This window comes from Acyrthosiphon pisum, chromosome A1 (assembly GCF_005508785.2).
Source record: "Acyrthosiphon pisum isolate AL4f chromosome A1, pea_aphid_22Mar2018_4r6ur, whole genome shotgun sequence".
Lineage (NCBI taxonomy): Eukaryota > Metazoa > Arthropoda > Insecta > Hemiptera > Aphididae > Acyrthosiphon > Acyrthosiphon pisum.
Window position 1 is genome coordinate 107,612,421 of NC_042494.1, and position 21,400 is coordinate 107,633,820.

General features: G+C 27.2%; 1 protein-coding gene across 1 annotated transcript in view; it reads right to left on the minus strand.

Moving 5' to 3' along the window:
- Positions 1-21,400, minus strand: part of LOC100570241 (alkaline phosphatase, tissue-nonspecific isozyme-like) — a 77,801-nt gene that overhangs the window by 570 nt on the left and 55,831 nt on the right. The gene's annotated exons all lie outside the window — the stretch shown is intronic.

A 21,400-nucleotide genomic window follows, 5' to 3' on the forward strand; every position in this document is an offset into this window, starting at 1 on the left:
TTGTTATAGTCAGTGGCGTACATACGGGGGGGGGGGGGGGTCGGGATCAATCCCCCCAGGACCAAAAAAAAAATTGTGATATTATTGATGGATTTCTTATTATTAATCATCCGTGTATACACAAACATAAGTTATAATAATTTGACTATTGAGTATAACACTATACTTTACCAACAACGAAAAAAGATTTCGTAACAAAATTGTGGGTGCCGTATATCAATCAAAATAGACATTTGATCGTACACAGTCAGTTAGTTGCGTGTGGATATTAATACATCTTAATACGACCAAAAACGTACCCTTCCCTCTTCGGCCGATTCACTTTTCGACCAAAAAAAGTTTAATATAATACACAATGATTTTGTTAAGTTGGTTTCAAATAACTACTTTAAAAGTAGTGAACCAGCAACCTAACCTAAACAGTGCTAACAAAAGTGAGTAAAAAAAAAATGAATTATGACAGGAATTGTAATTATTATCATAGTTTTCTATATTTTATTGACAACAAAAATTATTTTTATAAATATTATAACGTATTCATTTATACATTTTAGTATTTTATACAACTTATATATTTTTTTATATTTCTTTATAAGTATAACATAAAGACTTATATGTAATTATTATCATTATTTATTTGTAACCTACAACTATATTTAAAAATAACTAACAAAAATAATTTTTTCTACATAAAGGCAGGGACTGTACCTAACCTGTTGGGTGTTTCGGTTCCGGTTCCGGTTCTGGTTATTAAATTAATTTGTTTAAGGGTTCCGATTTTGTTTCGGTTTTCTAAACAAATATAAGGGTTCTAGAACCGGTTTTGAAAAATACCGGTTAATTTCGGTTATTTTCGGTTAATTTTGATTTCTGATTATTAAAGATTTATTAAAAAAATAGTCTGAAATAATTTATTTATTCATGTTTAAATTGTAATTATTTCATGAAAATAGAAGTTATTATGAAAAGTTACAAAAACATTAAAACATTAAAACACAATACCAACATCTCCATTGCTGACTGCCGCCGTGCTAGGTCGGCGCACGTCGACAATGTCATATAAAATGGATTTTCTTATCTACTATTTTAGATTCTGAGCGGAGCGAGGAAGCTATTGTTTTTATAATGGTGTTTATTTTTTATGTTTTTATATCCTGTATACAAAATTTCTTCCAGAAGGAGTGCTTCGATTTCAACATATTGTACCTTATCTTTTAGCAAATTGGATCAAGACGGTACTTTAGAGAGGTTATTTTCTGATTTTCTCAATAGTTATTTAATGCCACGGGAAAAACCACCGAAAAATTACGAAAAAACGCTAAAAATGGGATTTTAATTTCTAAAACTTTGTTTATCACCATGGAAACGAATAAAAAATTATAATATTATAATATTAATTCAACTTACATGATAAAATAATTAATAACAATATAAAATATCCAGAGTGACAAACCGTCCTCGCTCAGAATCGTTTTTCTTATACAATGATATTTTATCATTGAATTCAAGTCTAATACAACCCATTATACAATTACCCCCTTAACCTGTGATTGTTAGGAAAATGGGTAGTTTAAAGAGACGTTTTAGTGTTGGTTATTTTTTTTGAACCCCCCCAGAGCAAATTTGAATGTACGCCACTGAATATAATAACAACGAAACGCGTCTATTATAGATATTTCGTGCTAAGACACATGTATTTTTTATGAATTCACGACTATTTTTTTCGAAAAGCAATCATTTTAATTTTTTTGTTCTAAATTTTCCATTTAAACGCTCTTGCAGGTTCCATTAATGTTTTGTATAAACGTCGAGTTGATTGACGAACCAATAGCACTATCAACAAATTTTGATATTTAAACGGAACACTATAATATATTATGGGCTGTAGTGTCCCGACAATTGAGCGCTATATAAACTTATGTGAAAATGCTTAAAATATATTATTATCAGTAGGTATACCTATTGTAAGTATAATATGTTGATTCTTTTCAAAATAATATAGAGATAATAATAATAAAAAAAAAAATAATAAAGATTCTTTTCACTGCAAAAAAAAATCCCAACGTATGTCGCATATAATTCAAAGTAGGTCGAATTCACAACACTAAAGCATTAAGCATAATTAAAAAACTTCATCTCTTTTAGTATCGTATAGTATTGTAGGTTTTATATTTTTCTGAATGCCTACTGATAATTTAAATATCATGTAATGTAGTTGAATAATATTTTGAACATTTTATATTAGCTACTCCAATGTTGAAACTTGAGCTATTGAATTTGAAACTGTTTTTATTTTCAGTAAAGTACTGAAGTGAGATAGTGTGAAAACACAGTGGAGCACCTTTTATAGAAAATAAAAACTAGAACAATCGAACTCCCAAACACCTCACACGTAACTATTGTCGGAAAATCGCACACGTTCAATATTAAAACGCAGCAACGATTTTGCAGACGATCGGCGAACGAGGTTACACCGGGAGTAGGGTTCAAATTCTGAACAGTAACACAAATGATACGTAGGCACAATAATATAATTATTATTTTTAAGACAAATAATTTGTAATGATTGCGAGGTGTTTAGCTCGAGTTTTGGCGATGCAACAGAGTGCCGGACCAAGTTAAATACCTACTTACATATTGTATTACATTATAATATATATAGATAACATCATCGGGATTGTTACTGCAGAAATGAAAAACATTCATCTGTTTACGATGAACTTGGAACACCTTTTCAATTATTGAGTTTGAAATACGCGCTACTCGTTTATCTGGCCATGTGGGTAGTTCACCCGTTTTAATACTCCTGTACTCTATAGTGACCCTCAGTCGAATTTTGTTAGCGGTAACCTAACCAGACTCTGCGGAGGGCAGATTTGTGCAAATTACTGTGCGGTTTGCATGATATCTACTTGTGACGCATGAAATCATTTTTAATCATCTAATGCATGATAATTATGTACACGGTTATAATGTCGAATCTCGAATGATATACGACGAGAGTAATAATTATTATTCCACTCACAATTATTACTATGCACTTATACCTTGAAGATAGCACCGTTTTGATTAGTTATTTCTCTGCACGAAAATACCGTATTTAATAATGAATAATGAGTTTACTTTTAGTTTATTGAAAATAAGTTTAACAACATCCCGCTTGTAAATTTCGAAGTGATCTCTTTCTACCAAAGCACCTTTCTTGTTTGAAAACAATTCACTGTAGATCAATAATTTAATAAATTTTAATTTATTGAGTTGTTTATAGGTAGTATTTTCATTATTCATATTATTTTATCGTACCTACATCACATACATGCTGGCAATTATTATTACTTCTTAAAACTACTTAAAATAGCTAAGTAAATTAATAAATCATCTTTGAACATCGGCACTATAAAATATAGTATTCAATCTAGTAATCGTAAAATTATTTATTAATCATATTTATTTCACTAGGGGAAAGGTAAAAGTGTAAAACTTTCCTACTTACATAATATATTTGTAGTATTTAAAGGCAAAATATAATCTTGTTCAATTTCAATGAATATTCAGTAATAACTTTACTACCACTCATAATAAAATAACTTCATTATTTAAGCTATTGTTTATGGTTTGTTTTGTGTTTAACGATTTTAAGTGTTGCACTATTGCATTTTTAACAGTATACCTACGAATGATACCTATGTATTTTATAGGTAATTTCACATTATTTTTAGCTACCTATGTAATAAGTGAGAAATGTCTACAAATCGTATAGAATTTAACAGTAGAAAAGCTGGCAAGTAGGTGACGCCCTGCTGTACAGTTGTAAGTATCGAGTGTACTACCTCATCCTTGAGTAGGTCACTGTAATGGGTGTGTTCAATTTGAATTCAAATTATGAATCATTGCATATGATAAACGATTCTGAGTAGAGACGGGTCAGCCTTATTAGTATTATTACTAAGTATATTTTATTATGCGTTTATATTGCTATTATAGTAATTTATTTTACTACCTACTTATCTATTATTAGTAATACAGGAGGTTGAACTAATAAATAATCCGAAAACATTGAATTTATTAGATATGTTATTAATTATTATAATACTAGTATTTATCATTTATTATTGTTATTAGGTAACTTATTACTTTTTAGTCAATATACTGACCTACCGTGAAGCGGTATGATTAGATTAGTATTAGGTAGGTATAAATGAGCAACAGCTTAAAACTAATCAAATTATTTTAAAAATCAATGTGTATTGTAAAATATAATAATATAATATTTAAAAGTTTCAACTTTCAAGTCCCCACGAAAATATTTTTAAATGACATCAGAATAACTAAAATAGTTATTCTCGTTTAAGTATATCCGATTTTATCAAAATTTTAACTTTAACTGTCTATGAAAAAAAATTATACCTAAGTATATTATAATTTTAAGGTTTTTGAGTTTCAATAAGAATTACTTATGAGGAACTTTGTTTTATATTTTCAATCCTAAGGTATACAAATTGAAAACTTTATATATTTTTAACTACAAAATAATTTGCAAAGTTTTGTGATTTGGACGAATTATGTTGAAATTTGAACTTTGAATACTTATGAAAAAAAAATTATGCTTATATTGTATTGTTAATATTTATAAATTGCAATTAGAACAACTTATATTAGACCTAGTATTAAATTTTCAAGATTTTTGACCGGGGAAAAATTGTCATCATTATTTATAGAAAAAAAATAGATAAAGTATATTAATAGCTCAAAAAGTGTCTAAACATTTTTGAATATTATATCATGTTATATGTATGAAGAAGATGATAATATTGGCGAGAATTGCAGTTATTCCACTTTAAACAAAATAACAAATACGAGTTTATCAAGAACTGGTTTTGCATAAAAATTTATGTATTTCCCAATTATTTTTAAAGTTCTGGGAAATATTTACATTTGACCTACCAACGTACTAACTAGATTCACTTTCCTATCAGAAAGGATATTGAAGTTGAAGATTGAAGCATTTTGTATATCATTAAGTGTCTCATGACACACACATAAAAAAACACGTCATAGTAAAATCAATATTTTTATCGCTCTGCTCAAAATCTAAGACTAAAAACTAAAAATGTATAATTCGTAAGTATATAAATGTTTCTCAAGTTATAAAAAAAAAACCATGTCATTATGATAACTTAGGATAAACAATCATTATTAGAATTAAATAAAGAAAAATAGTAATTCAAGTTTATAAAAGACACATATTCACGAAAAAATTATGTAATTATGTTAAAATAAAATTAAAAAATATTGATTATTCTGAGTCTAAAAGTGAGGGTCAAAAATAATCTAATACTATAAACTGATTTATATTATAAAAATTATCCTGATTCTGTATACGTGTTTAAAAAGAGTAGTTTATTGCAATAATATTTTAAGAGATTTCGATTCAATTTGTTTAAAATATAAAATATGTTAAAATAAGTAAATAATTCAAGCAAAATTTAAAAAAATCATAAACGGCAATAAAACATAGCTTACTATATTATAATAGGTACCTGGTACATATTTTACTACCGCAACCGAATATTAGCATAACATTATAAATAACGAAAATAAAAATATTAAATTTATAAACAAATATAGAATTTGATGTTTTTCATATATCTTGAAAATAAACTTAAAAAAAAGTTATAAATATAGATAAAAAGTACCTACATAAAACGTACTCACAGTAAATTACAATATCCGTAGACCATGTGCAGAGTCATCTTATTTGCGTTTTGTGAAGTTTATTTTTTCGAAGAAAAATCGTCGTTCCTAACGCGCCTATAAGCATTTTATTTATTTTTTTTACTATTTTCATGAATAAAATAAAGAAATCATATTTATATTCCAAAAGTGTTTCACGAACGATACTTCTGTGTTATAATATGATCACTATAAATGGTAAAAATACAGATTAAGTGATTATTTAAGTGATTATTCAATAAACACAATATTAAAACAAAAAAAATTAACAATCTTAATACTTTCTATTCAAAGAAAAGATTAGTCTACATTTAGAGTGAACGAGCAATTCAAGTGGTACTCGAATTCAGTTTCATTTTTAATTCATTGGAAAATTAAATTTTATTAGTTTTGGCACAGAGAGGTGCGAGAACATTTTAAAATCTGCAACAACGGCCGAATTTATGGTAGAAACCCATAATAATTTTTATGCTTCAATTATTTAATACAATGATTAATCACTTTCTGATTCATAAAGAATTGATGCACTTTCGTATACCCACAACCATCTTTTAGGTGAGTGGATCTAATTAAAACGCAATTACCGCAATAGGTAAAACTGAATCTTATTAGATGCTATAGGTGTATAGATACGATAAAACACATCCGCAACAACATATTATTTCATTTTATTATGATTTGCTCCATAAATATATCACACTATACTATTATTATAGTTGATTTATACAAACTAACTAAAAACAGCATCCAATGTTGAGAGTAAAATATAACATTTTGTATATTGTGATATATGTGAAATTATTGAACACGTGCTGTCCCAATAATTACTTCATAAAGTTCTGAGCAGCCGGATTTAGATAAATGTTTGAAATTAAGTAGTATTTTCACTCTTAGATTTAAGACAGTGTAATGTTAGCCATTTATTATATTAGAAGAAAGAAGAAACGCTAAGTATTTACTTTCACTTGACATTTTCCATAGTAATGTACCTACTTACTCATGTTTAATAAATGTATGTATTTATATGTGTCCGGTTTCTGTTGTCAATTCAACACAACAACAAAGTTAAAAATTGCAAATTATTAGTCACGATAACCATACCTAACCATAATGATTTACTGTTGAGCTCTCTAATCATATTATTTTAATAATCTGGAAAATACAAATTTCAACCAGAATGGTTAATATAATATTTTAAAATTTAAATATAATATTTTAGCCAATGGGTGACTTTGAGAAATATTACTAACTAAAATAAAAATAATGACTTTCACAATAAATTAAAAAATAATTAGACTGCAGGCATGTCAGTGCATTTGATTAATGCGTTACGTAAAAATACTAAATTACTGAATATCGATATTTTTGCATTTAAATCACTACTATCTTCAAAACATCATGTGTCTCTTACTTTACGTTAACATGTTGTAACTTACTACTAATTATTCAATTTGTACATTTCTATCACTATGAATTATTTTAACTATTTTTTTCTTTCATTTTCATACTACTGCGTATAACTGTGTTAATTTCCATTACAATTACCGTTTTGTATAATATTGACCCGTTTAAATAAATATGACACATCAAACGCACAATAAACAAAGAAATCGATTATTCGAATTACTTTCATAAAATTCGAACGACACGATCGAGATATAAGAGCACTTACGCAAATATTAAGCATCCACTAGGTACGTTTTTGTAATACCCAATAACACCGACGATTGGAAGAATGATAATAAACGAAAATTGTACATTGATAATAACTCAATAGAATAGATGACGGATACACCCTGCCGTATAATATCGACAGTACTCTGGAGATTTAACCTGTATTATCGTGACATTTACTGTTGAGCTCTATATAATTCAGGGCTTGAAACCGTTTTCAAAACCGATTTCATAAATCGTTATAAAACGTTTTAAAACCGAAATCGAAATCGTAATCAAAAACGAAACCGAAAAACATTGGATACCGGTATTAAATTCAAAATCGAAACCGTAAAAAAATGGAAACCTTTATTTTTTTTAACTGACGTGTTTTTAAATACGTAAATTCCATTAATACGCATAATTAATAATCATAATAAAATTGAGATCATAATTAATTTTGTTGATAAACATTTCATTATTCGCAAAATTATTAGTTGCTTTATAAATAGTAATGACATAAATTTAAAGTTACTAGCAAATACTATATATGACAATTTACAATACGGAACAAAGAATGATAATTGTATAGACGACATAGCCCTCTGAAAATACTTTAGAAACCGGTATACAAAACCGAAACCAAAACAGAAATTTCTTAATACCGGTTTTGTTAAGTAGAAACCGAAATCGTAAAATTTCAAAACCGGTAAACAAAATCGAAACCGAAACCGAAATTTCCTAATACCGGTATTGAAAAATTGAAACCAAAATAGAAAAATTTAAAAACCGTTATACAAAATCGAAACCGAAACCGAAATTATTTCAATCGGTTTCAAGTCCTGTTATATATCCATCAGATGATCTTATTTTATTAATCTGGACAATTTCAACCAAAATATATTTTAGCCAACGTTGAAAAAGATTATCAACTAAAATACGATAATGACGTTTACAATAAATTAAAAAAATATATCAATAGACTGCGGGCTTGTTGGTACATAATACTTTTTACACTTTTTATCCAACCCACAAGAAACGAAGAAATCGAATTACTTTCATAAAAATCGAACGCCACAATTGTGATATAAAAACATTTACGCAAATATTAAACATCCACTACCTACGTTTTTTGCGATAGCCATTAAAATAACACCGATGATTGGAATAATAGTAATAATAATAATAATAAACGAAAATTGTACATTAATAACGACTCAATCAAATTGATGACGGATACACCACGCCGTATAATATCGACAGTACTCAGGAGGTCCATCAATCACACACGGCGATGTGTAACACGTGCCTTATATAAAAAAACTATATTATATATACCATGTGACTAGTGGAAACTTATTTATTTGGCTTAATGTGCATTATACAACGTGTATGGTGTCTGAGTAACTGGGCGTGTAAACACGTTGGCTTTTTTCCGCTTATATATTTTCTCTCTCGCTTGTCATCAACAGCTGATATTATATTAAAATGTATTGAATCTTAAATAACTACAAAACCCACTCGTGTGTAATTCAATTTATCATCACGATGAATAATGGTAATATTATAATATTATGGCCATGTCGCCATTCGATGGACGACCGGATACGCTGTTATAGTTTTCTATTAACCTAATAATTATTGGCCAAAGGTTTTTCGTTCTATCCAATTATACCTATAACGCTATAAAAATTATAATTATTATGGCTTTTTTTATTGATGGAAACCATTGTAAAACTCACGAAACAACTAATGTGGTTGCGAGTAAAATAGTTTAAGCATAGGTACATATTATAATGATCATCTTAGACGCTGACCGGAGGGATAATTGATTTTAAAATGATGTGTGTTTTTATTAAAATTTTAAAATGCTTACATTTTTAATTTTGAGGAAGGTTTTAGGTTGGTAAATTGGAACTAGTAAATTGGTACTTTTGAGAGGTCAAAATTATTAAAAACTCCAGTAATTTTCTGTACATGAAACTATTTTTAAAATATTTTAACCAATTTTCTTTTGGTTTTTTCATTTAATGTGGATACATTTTTTTGAAAGTGTAATATAAGGTTCTTCTTAAAACAGTATAGTTTGATCAATTTTTGATTTTTTTCCATTGCTTACTTATAAAAACTTCTAAGTTTAATGGAATTCAATGGTTGTAATTGCAAATAATAATTCCCATTGAAATAATTCAATGGATTAAAACTGTACAGTCAAATAAGGTGAAACTGTATTGCAACTATTATAGGCACTGATTTGCTTTACTAAAACATACATATAAGTACAATATAGTTTATTATATAGTTAATTAAACCCATTTGAAAGGTCGAGTAATTACTTTCATTAATACCAATGTGCAATAGGTATATTAATTCATTAATGACGAGTTGGCAAGCACAACGTTTTAAATTTAAATTAATTCAGTATTATTAAACGTTTAATAGTGATAAAACTAATCATTATAATTATACTCGATTTTAGATTTATTGAAGTCGATAGATTAATTATCAGTAACTACCAATAAAATGATAAAAAATGTAATAATATATGTATGTAATTTGGTTGTGGTGTTGTATTTTGATACATTTTTAGTGTGGGGAGGAGTTGGTGTCCAATTTTTATATTAGATATTTATTTAATTTACAGACATATTTCTGTACTATTGTAATCAATCAATTCAATTTTAAACTTTAAATTATTATAATATTTACGAGAACAAATATATAATATTAATTTTTCTAATTTGTTTAGATTACGCTATTGCGTACCTTTATTTTTATTTTAAATAGTAGTAGATATTCGTTTTTACTTATATAATAAATCAGAAGGTAATCCAAATGTAATAACTAATAAAAGAATAAAATAATATATTTATTTGGTTTAAGTTTCATATTCGTTGAACATTTAAATGATTCATATATTTCAAGAACACATAAAATGTTTTATAATATTTTATCACGGTATTTGTGTGTACTGTATGTCTGTCTGCGGTAATATGTATGATACTACGTTGGCAGTAAAAAAAAAAAAAAATCCGTACAAATTACATTATTTACATAAAAAATAATCCGAAGGTATAGTATGATAGCGGGCAAACACAAAGTTTTATCGATTTAAATAAATACATGTTTTGAAGGCAATAAAACAAAATCCTAATCTCATTTCGGGTAGGTACCTACGTATGTGAATGTTTAATAATAATAATATAATTCAATTTTTTTTTTTATAAAACGTAGTTTTTCGTACATAAAAATATTATTGTTTTTACTAGATTCAGTTAAAAAAATATGTATATATATCTATATTATGCCCAATGTAAGGAGATTATCATTTTTCTTTTAACGAGAAAAACTGACATTACCAGTAGTTATATAGGTAATAACTAATAAGTAATAATAATGATTTTTCAATTTTTTTTTTGGTCAGTTAATTTATTTACTAGTTATTATTGAACGAACTTTAAATTTTTTCGTTGGGTACCTACCTGTGTTAATGTTTTTGAATATTATAATCCAACTTTTATTTATATAAAAAAAATTATTGTAGGTATTTAATAAATGATTTTAAGTAAAAAAAAATTAGATGAACAAAATTGCTTTGAATTATAATTATATAAGTACATTTAATTAGAAATGTGTGCTTGACTTGCTAACAAATTTTTATTAATTATATTTTTATAATTTTATTCTTGGACGAATAGTTGAACTTTCGAAAGACCGGGGCACACCAGTGTGCCGCGGCACCCAGTTTGAAAACCATTGGTATATACCTACTATAGTATAATATATAAACTTCCCGGAGGAAGATCGGGCAGCTAGTATCTTATAAAATAAGTTAGAACATTTTATATTTCATTGTTGACTTTAGATTACAAATATTTTTAAACATTCGTTCAAGACATTATAGAATAGGTAATTCCAAATTTTATTTCCCTGATAAATCTTTGTTAAAATAAAAAGGATGTTCAAAATTACTATACTCAAATCATGATAAATATGCTGCAATAAAACATAAACTATAAATTACTGCTAAATATGAGATATAGATATAGAATATAGACTTGCCGTATCTGAGGTAGTGTGGATAATAGGTATAGTGAGGTACTTTACTAATGTCTTTGACCTTTATTCTTAAACTTCACAAAATAAAAAAAAGTTTAGTTATTTTAGAAAGAAATTACGATATTATGAAATTAGAACTTATTTGTTAGAAAAATGTTTTTTAAAAAATATTTATTCATTTTAGATTCTTATTTTACTATGATGTGTGTTTATTATTTTAATCTTTGTGTGACCCGTATTCATATTTTGATGTACTTAATAAAAGTTTTTACATTTTTTCTGATAAGAATGTGAAATTATATGATACATTGAGGGGAAGAGGAGTCAAAAGTATACATTTCCAGTATTTTTTTTTAATAATTTGAAAAAACCAAAACAAAATTAGGGAAAAACTGGAATTTTTACGAAAAACCAATTTTTGGCAAAGCCGATTTTTTTATTTTAATGTAACTTAAAAACAATAATAACAACAGATACTTGAAATTTTCACCAAATATTTGTATTGGAATTTTCCATACATAGTAATACTTATTTTGATTCTTTTTAAACTTTTAATTTATAAATATTTGGAATTATTTTTTTTTATAATTATTATTGACGTATTTAATTGGTTCAATAGCTTGAAAATATAATTCAAAGGTCCCCATAAGTTGTTATCATAGTTATTTAAACATATAGAAATAGTAATATAGTGCTTAATTTATTATGCACTTTATTTTTATAAGCATTTGAATTTCAAATATTGACAAAATCATGAATATTAGCAAACAATTTTGTAGTTGAAAATGTATAAAATTTAAAATTTTTGTAGCTTAGATTTGAAAATTGAATACAAGGTTTATCATAACTCATAAGTAATTATTACTTTAATCAAAAAATATTTAAACACAGTTTTTTTTACATTTGAAGTTAATATTAATTGGAAAAAATTAGTTATTTACGATAACATTGTTTTTTTTTTTTAGTATTTTGTTGTAATTCTCAAAACGTAAGCATAATATTATACAATTTTTAAAGATTCATGGGAAGTTATTTTACTTATTGTACGGTTGTAGGCTACTTTAATAATATTCACGAGCTGAACCATTTCTGTAATTTCATAATCAGTTGGCTTGTCCTTTGTAATATTATTACGAGGGTATTAATCATATATTTCATATTATATTATAATATTTTACATACCTACCTTAAAACTGTAATACCGAGAACAACGTTTACCTAACGAATACGCTTTTCCGTTTGACCGGAAAATGTCTTCGAAAATATAATACCTCTGGACAGGAAATATCAACACTAAAAATATCTTCAAGCAAAATGTTTATCCCTTAAAAAATTTAGCTTCACTATTAAAAAAAGTCTAGTCATACCGTGAGTGTTTTAAGACCATAGACAATAGATACAGACATGGGTAGGTCATGGCTATATTAACACTGTTTGTGGTAACGGTTTTTTTTGTTGGAGAGAGAAAATATCTTTTATGAATTTTCTCTCTCCTGCATAGGGTATTACTATTTAAATTTTAAAGTTAAGGTTAAATAAAATCACCGATATAATCATGTACTATCTAGGGACTGGAACCTTACCAAAAAGAACCAGTTTTGGAATCGGAAAAAGGGAACCGAAACCTCAACGAAACCATTATTTAAATTAATTTTAATACCGGAACCTCACCGGAACCCTTATTTAAATTAATTTAAAAACCGGAACCTTATCGGAACTGATACTTTTAATTTACAATTTTTTTTATATAAGTATAAAACCAAAACAGGTGACAATTTTTTATTTTTTAAGAACCGAAACCTACATTTTAGTTTTTCGGGGGACCAAACCGGAACCGGAACCATAAAATAATCAAGGTTTCAGTCTTTGGTACTATCTTTAATTGCCTTTACTATAATTATATTTTAAAATGATAATGAAAAATATTTACCCCATATACCTCAAAGTAATAAATTACCACATGATAAACTTCAATAGCCTATCCATCTCCTTATTATCTAAATATGTCCCTTCGATCTTAGGACATGATAGGGTATTATTACAGTATTCGATTTGAATGCAATGATTGCATTCGATAAAAAAAAACTATTCTGAGCGGACGAAAGAAAATGTATAAATCATAAATATTTTTTAATAAGTAACCATTAATCGTATTATATAATAATATACCTAGTGGGAATTAGGTAATTTTTAAATTTTATTATTTTCTATGGTGAAAGACAAAGCATTAGGAAAAAAATAGGTTAGAAAAATATATTTTGGTGGTTTTTCCCATGGCGTTAAAAAAACTATTGAGAAAATCAAAAAATTACTTCTCTAAAGTACCATCTTGCTCTAATTTGTTAAAAGATAAGATACTATAATATGTTGAAATCGAAGCACTCTTTCTGGTAGAAATTTCGTTTACAGGATAAAAAAAATAAACATCATTGTAAAACCACTAGCTTTCTCGCTCCGCTCAGAATCTAAAATGAGTGTTAGGCTATCTGTCTGTCTGTCCCTTTATGGACCGATTTTGATGAAATTTTTTGTATGTGTTTGAGTGGTTTCCAGGATGATTTAGATTGACAATTGGACCCGGTAGGTCCAACCCGAGAAGGTGCTCAAACAAGGATTTTGAGATTTACAATGGAATTTTTTGTTTATAAATGATTGCTTTTGGTTATAGGATAAATAATTAATGGATATTAGTATTTATTATTTTATTGATTGCCATTGGTTAATCAGGCAGATTGGGTACAAGAATGTATCAAATTAAATGTTCGCACATTGCCTATTAAGGTGGCAGAGTTGCACTTACTGCAGTTTTTTACGCCCAAAAGGAGTTTAACAATCACAATTTTTTGAAGAGTTGTCATTTTTTCTGAAAAACGAAGTGCACGGGATCAGCTAAAGTAAATAATATTATTAGGTATAATAATTTATTGTTTTAATACTTTTTTAATAATTCAAATATGCGTAATATACATGTTTGATTTGTCATAAATCATTTTTTTTTTGTATTTTTTGGTATTGTCTTATTGACGGTTAAAGCTAAGGTTAACGTTAATCATATTTCATAGTTAATACTAATGCGATTACATTAAGCAGCGCCCATTGTATATTATGTAATATAAATGTTTGTCTTAAATGCTGAAACTTGCATGCCTTCATGTTTTATTATAATATTATATGGCCAGCAATCAGGTCATTTAATCCGGTAAATGGTTAAACATAATATTATATATAGATTGGTTGTTGTGCTATCCTAAACTGAACGCGATAAAAAAAATAAAGAATCTAGAAAAAATAAAAAATAATACCATTATAACAATTGCATTTGTGCGCCTTCTTCTCTTTATTATTATTTCTAACAGGTTGCTACAACATATTGTTTTTATTGATTTAAATATAACATTAAGGCCATTTAAGGAACAGTGAAGTAACTATTAATAACACTGTAGTTACGATGTAGTTATGTTCATACATGACGTTATATGCTTGAACATTTTTCGTGTTTAAATATTTTTGAATTATTTGTATGCGTAAGTACATTTATGGTGATTTCTTTCGAAAAATATTATTACATTTATACTAGTAATGTTTTTTTGAACATAACTGTTTAATGTATTAAATGTCAAGTATAATTGCATAGCAGGTAGGTACTGGTAGGTATATTCATATTATTTATTTTATAATAACAGTAAAACAAATATTTTTGCTCATGTACACAGAGTACTATGGACATTATGAACGCTGTTTGTGTTTTAACTTTCAAATCAAACAACATGTTAAGACAAATAAAATTATTTTATATCATAATCTGTGTAGGTATGTAATGAATTAAAAAATGTTATTTGATTTATTAAAATTTAAAATACATAGACAGGTACTATATTTGTGATTTTTTTTGAGTATTTCTATAAAATAATCTGTATTTTATTTTTTTATAATTTTTTTGTATAAATTATATAATATAATTTTGTCATTATGATGAAATAGGCGAATTGATTAGAAACATTTTCCAGATAATCTACAATCACAAAATTGTAATAACTTCAAAATCAATTCCAATCATCATATTTGTATCGTTCCGTCACTCAAGTACCTACACATAAAAAAAAGCCACAAGATAAAAACTACCGAGTAACTGTCGGATTTTTACCAAAACCTCAATTAGTTTAAACTAAAGTATACATTTAATTGTTGACACTTATTTATTTTATAGTATTGGATTCAAATTATATATTACATAAATATTATACTTAGTTAAATAGAAATTATTTCTGCATGGGATTTTAAAAAACAATTTATGTCAAATTATAATACCAAAATCAGTAAACACTTAGGTACTTTATATGCTTACTTTATACCTACCCACTTCATAATATTGTATACTATTGTATATTATACACTGCGATTGAAATTTGGTTGACTTTTACAACTTTTCTTATTGTTTAGTTACATAACAACTTTATTGTAAGTTAATGCGTAGTTTCATAAATATTAAATACATAATAAAAGTATGGGTTTTTTTCTACAAATAGCTAATATTTATATTGGATTTATTTTAATAAGACATTCATTTATAACGGAATAAAATAATTAGAATTGTAATGAAATATGAATAATTAAAATGTAATAACTGTTAGCCTGCATTTTAAAATTATTTAAATTTGTAAAGAGTCTACGGACTGCGGGAATATTATAAGTTTCTGCAACAATAAACCATTCACGTTCGTCAATTTACCTTAAATGTAATAACTCTACATAAACTTATAATTAAAATAATTAAATATATGTCGATATTACGATATTACAGGGCAATAAATTCAAAACTGCAGATTAATTGCCACGAAGCGTTCAAAACGTCTATAATAATCCTTTGGACATTTTAATTAAAAGAAGTCGTTTCCATTTTTTACATCAAAAATATAATTTCAAATTTCACATTTTTTTTTATCCACAGTATAGGATGGAGTTTAAAGGCCGCTCGAGATGTTTATCTAAATATCTGCCTCGGAAGTCGGCCGATACTGGTGAATAGTATATTATTATTTAAAAGTAATCACATAAAATAATTGCAATTTAAAAAAATATTTTGTGCGATGTTTATTGGTTTATTATTATTGTTATTACTATCCAAGGTTTCTATTTCGGTAGCTATATTAGTATATTATTATATAATTATTGTGATAAAAAATTAAGTACGTAGTAGGTAAATATATAATATAACATATTAGTCTTCAGACAGGCGGGTAGGCGATCCATTTCCTTAGACGTTTAATGTGAACATAATTATTTTAGTAGTTATAAAAAGTATCCATCATTAGTATAAGTATAATATTAGATAAACTATTTTGTAAAGCTGTAATCATCAATATTTACAGATGATTCTACACGCAATAAAAAAAACTAAAAAAAAACTTATTATACATTTCTTTTACATAAAAGCGGAAATAACATATTATTATTACCATATCTATTTATAGTATTATAATATATTCATATCGTACTTTAAACCTTTCCGCGTAGAAAGTGGGTCACATATTCGAATGTCGTGTGATCAAATAAAAATATATAAGTAGTATCTGAAGTGTCACGGTCGAGTGCACTGTTAAGTCCTGCGATAAAGCTAGTTAGAGAAATTTCATTAGACATGTGAATAATGATAAATCTAACAAATATATTATTATACTTAACCGTTTAACTCATTTGAAAACAAAATTTAATATTTTCATGTATCTATTTGACCGCAGTATGTTTTATTTAATATATTTTTAAATTAATGTACAATTTTTTTATAGTTTTACATAATTACAATATTATGTTGTTTGTTGTGAATGATTGAATCAATTCTAATAGAATTAAACAATATTGGTACACTTTGTTTGATACGTTAGAGTATTTCTAATTGAATTCGTTAAAAAGTACAATACTTTTAGGAATAGTTTTTTACGTTCTAAACTTTTATTAGTTACTTTTAACAAGTGTTTGTAAAAAGTTTGTTTAAAGTTTCCAATATTTCATTGTGAAATAGTTAACATATATATTATATTATATATATAAAACCAGACAGGATACAGAGACCGGGTGTGGGGCACTCGTCTCGCTTCACTGACTTTAGCTAAAGCCAGCGTGTATTGTAATTAGGTATACTTTAAAAGCCAATGATATTGAACAGAGCTTGTTCAGTGCTGATAGGATATTTATAAAATGTTAAGTTCAAAATATGTGAATTTAATTTTACACTAACTCATAACACTTTTAATATGTCAAAAAATATTCTTTAGAAATTTTAAAACTATATTTTAGTAAAATTTAAAAACACATCACCTGCACCGCAATAAAAGTTTTACAAGTTATTGACTTAAAGCTACTGTCGGAATTAAATTTTCAGATTCTGATTGGAGCAAGAAATATCAGAAACGTATTGCTTTTTTTATTGCTAATATTTTTGGAGAATAAAATGATCAAATAAATAAGGCACTTTATGAATTGGAAACACCAACATTATTTCTTATAAATCTTATTTTTACAATTTATAATTTTTATTTTTCAGTGTGGGATCAACTAAATATCGACATTTTTAGTGTAATTATTTGGACTCAATAGGCACCTAAACGTTTTTACATGTTGACGTTTTATAATATTATCCTTTTCGCCGATCTATACCACCAATCTCGGCGTGTTTAAAATCGTAAAACCTATATTTTATGAAAGAAAAACGATCAGAATATATATGTATATACCTATATATATATTTAAACGTATTATCGGAATTGTGCACAATATTATAGAGGTTTTACGATCTGATAATATCTACATGTGTTTGTTGCATCCGACAAACAATGAATTATTGTCTTGTTTAAAAAAAAACTCCATACCTACTAGGACGATAATCAATCAAATTGTTTACACTTTTACGCCTTGGCTTTCAGTGTTATTAAAATGAAAAAAAAAGAGGAGAAATCATTATCAAATTTAAATTCATCCAACCGCGTAATTTACTCTGTTGACTTAATAGAAAACCCTTATAAACACGCACACGGTTTCTATACAGTGTACAGAACGTATCTGATGAGAGCCATGTGCCGAGGGTGAGCGCCCAAAATTCTGCAGTTTCCATGCTGGCAGTGAAAATCGTCATCAGTTCATTAGGTCCGCTGTAGCGTTTGTATTTTACGCGCCGATGGTTTTCAATGATAAGCCACGGGGAAGTAGCGAGTGATCAACCGATCCGTATGGTTTTGAATCACGACCAGAAATCGTAAAATCTAATGGCCGTGTACCTACCTAGAACGCTATATAGTTTTATGTCTGTACTGCAGCTTTCTTTGTCCATTCAAATATGTTTAATTGTCGACGTAGAAATTCCGACGAAAGTCCAACCCCTCGTGCACCCTTACGTGCGCGCACCGGGGTAAATAATTAAAAAAAAATTTTTAATACGCTATTCGCACATTACGAAATGTCACAAAAGTCAGTAGGTATTTCAATACTCCCGACAAACGAATAACTTAGAATTCTCTTAGTCAATCGGTATTTACTCAATTCTAATTTATTTTTTAATCTTGAAAAAAAAAGTTTTTAAATAGTTAGTTCGTGTAGAAACTACATTTTAAATAATTCGTTTACAAATAGAAAATATTTGAAGAATGGTGGGACAGCAGAAAATCGTTTTAAACAAACACTAGCAAAAGAAATAATTTAAATTTATCGGAATCTAAAAGGTTCTTTAAATTAGTAATTTTCTACGAATAATATTGTTGAGAAACTATTCACGAACCGTTTGAATGCACACCGTTGATTGTATACTCATCAAATTCATGAAACATCGTTTAGTTCGAAGATTATAATATTAATATGTAACTGGGTGTATGAATATAATATTATTATGAAACAAATATATAATGCATCCTAGATTGAATACAATGCCATAATGTAAGCAGTGTTGAGTACCTATTGATAACTAATAATTTATCTAGATAAAGATAACAGTACTACATTTTATCTAGTACATTGTATATAATACATAAGCAAAGAAATTATTTAAAAATTTCAATCACTTATGATTGACTAAATCTTCCCAATCCCAATCGATTTAAATCATTAAGATCCCACTTAGACCTTAGCTGTGTCAATATTATAGCGTTTTTAGTGTATAAGATGCATTATTGATTATTGGTAAAAATAACGTTGCAATATTGCTAAAAAAAATAGAAATTTCAGTTGTTAAAATTTAGTTTCAGTTTTTAATCCAACCGTGTGTCCATATTATTATTTAATTTATTTAAATATTTTGTAGTTACCACTAATTTATTTAGTTTTATTTTTATAAGTTTAGTCGGTGTTTAATAAGAGTACAAATATTATTATGTCTGAGTTAAAACGTCCACAGCTTTCTAATAGTGTAGACAAAAAATTAAAGCAAAGAAGAGAATAAAACAAAATTATGGTTCTCTTTTTGAATACATGGAAAGAATAAAGCGATACCAAATATCCCAAAAATACATTTCAACAGCAATAGAAGCTAATTATTTTTGGGTAGTTCTACCTTTTACTTATAGTACCGTTGGTCTGTTAACCATGGATACAAATAGAGGGGGGGCTTAGGAGGGCTTATCTCTCCTTGATCTATCTAAAGTCCTCCTTAAGATATCCTAATATATTGATAATCTTTATTCTTTATTATAATAAATTATAAACATATAAATAGTTATCTCACAAAATAGATAACAAACATATTATAAACAAGTTTTATGAGAAGGAAATAACGATACAATTATAATAATATAATATGCATTTTATGACTGTACCTTTATACAACTATAAATGTATACAATGTTACAATAAATACATTTTATAAATTTAATTTGTCATAGTTTTAAATCGTATCATAGATACAATTATGTAATAATAGTGGGTGGAAGACAAATCGCCCATTCTTTTTGTTCTTGAAACCTTTTGGGCTCAAACCCTATGCATTTGAGAACCCTATTTACGTCCATGTTGTTAACAGAAAAAGAAAACCATGTAACTAATTTAATCTTGAAACCATCGAGTATTACAAGATGGGAGAGTAGAATTTAATATACAATTAGACCATTTAGATATCAAATTGGTGAAATATAATATGATCTATTCTATGAAATAAGTATTATCTTTTAATAAAATCATTCGATTAGTAGCCGAGTCTTCGGCCAAACAAATTAAGAACCAATTTTAGTTTTGTGTGTTGCATTGTAATGCACTGAGTCTTAAATCAAGTCAATTTAGCGAGTAAGTATTACCGAAAGTACATAACATAAGGTATGTGTGGTGCAGAAAACATATTTGCTGACACTATTAAAATAAGTTATAAGCTCATGGCCAGGCCTTGATTTATGCGAGAACCTTGTTGCCTAGTCACCTAGCATCCATTTATGGGGAGGCTTTGTTTTGATTCGTTGTATCTATATAATATATTAAAGCGAATGTATGTCTGTTTGCTTATTCTTTATGTATTCATACACTATTCATGATCCATCTCATCGCCATGAAACTTTCGTGGCGGGCTCTAGGCATACCAAGAAAGATTTCTAAACTATTACGAACAAAATCGAACAAAAAAATGTGTATACATCAATACATCATACATGTGTATCACAAGATTTCATGATAAGCTTTGTAATGTAACTTAAGCCATAACAGCAAAACTGTCAACAGAGTTTAAATTAAAATACTTTAATATGCCTCACAAACGAAAAGTATCGATTGGTCCGTCTACGCCGCAAGCAAGGAAAAAACAGAAAATTCGAGTCTCTGAATGGGATGAGCAAAATAAAGAAACATTGGTTGACGCTCGAGGAAGCAGCGCACAAACCCGTTTGAAAAAAAAAATTGAAATTTTGTAGTTAAAAATTATACACTTATGTATGCACCTCCATAGGGGTTCATCTACCTGATAATAAACTGCTCGCATAATCACAATACC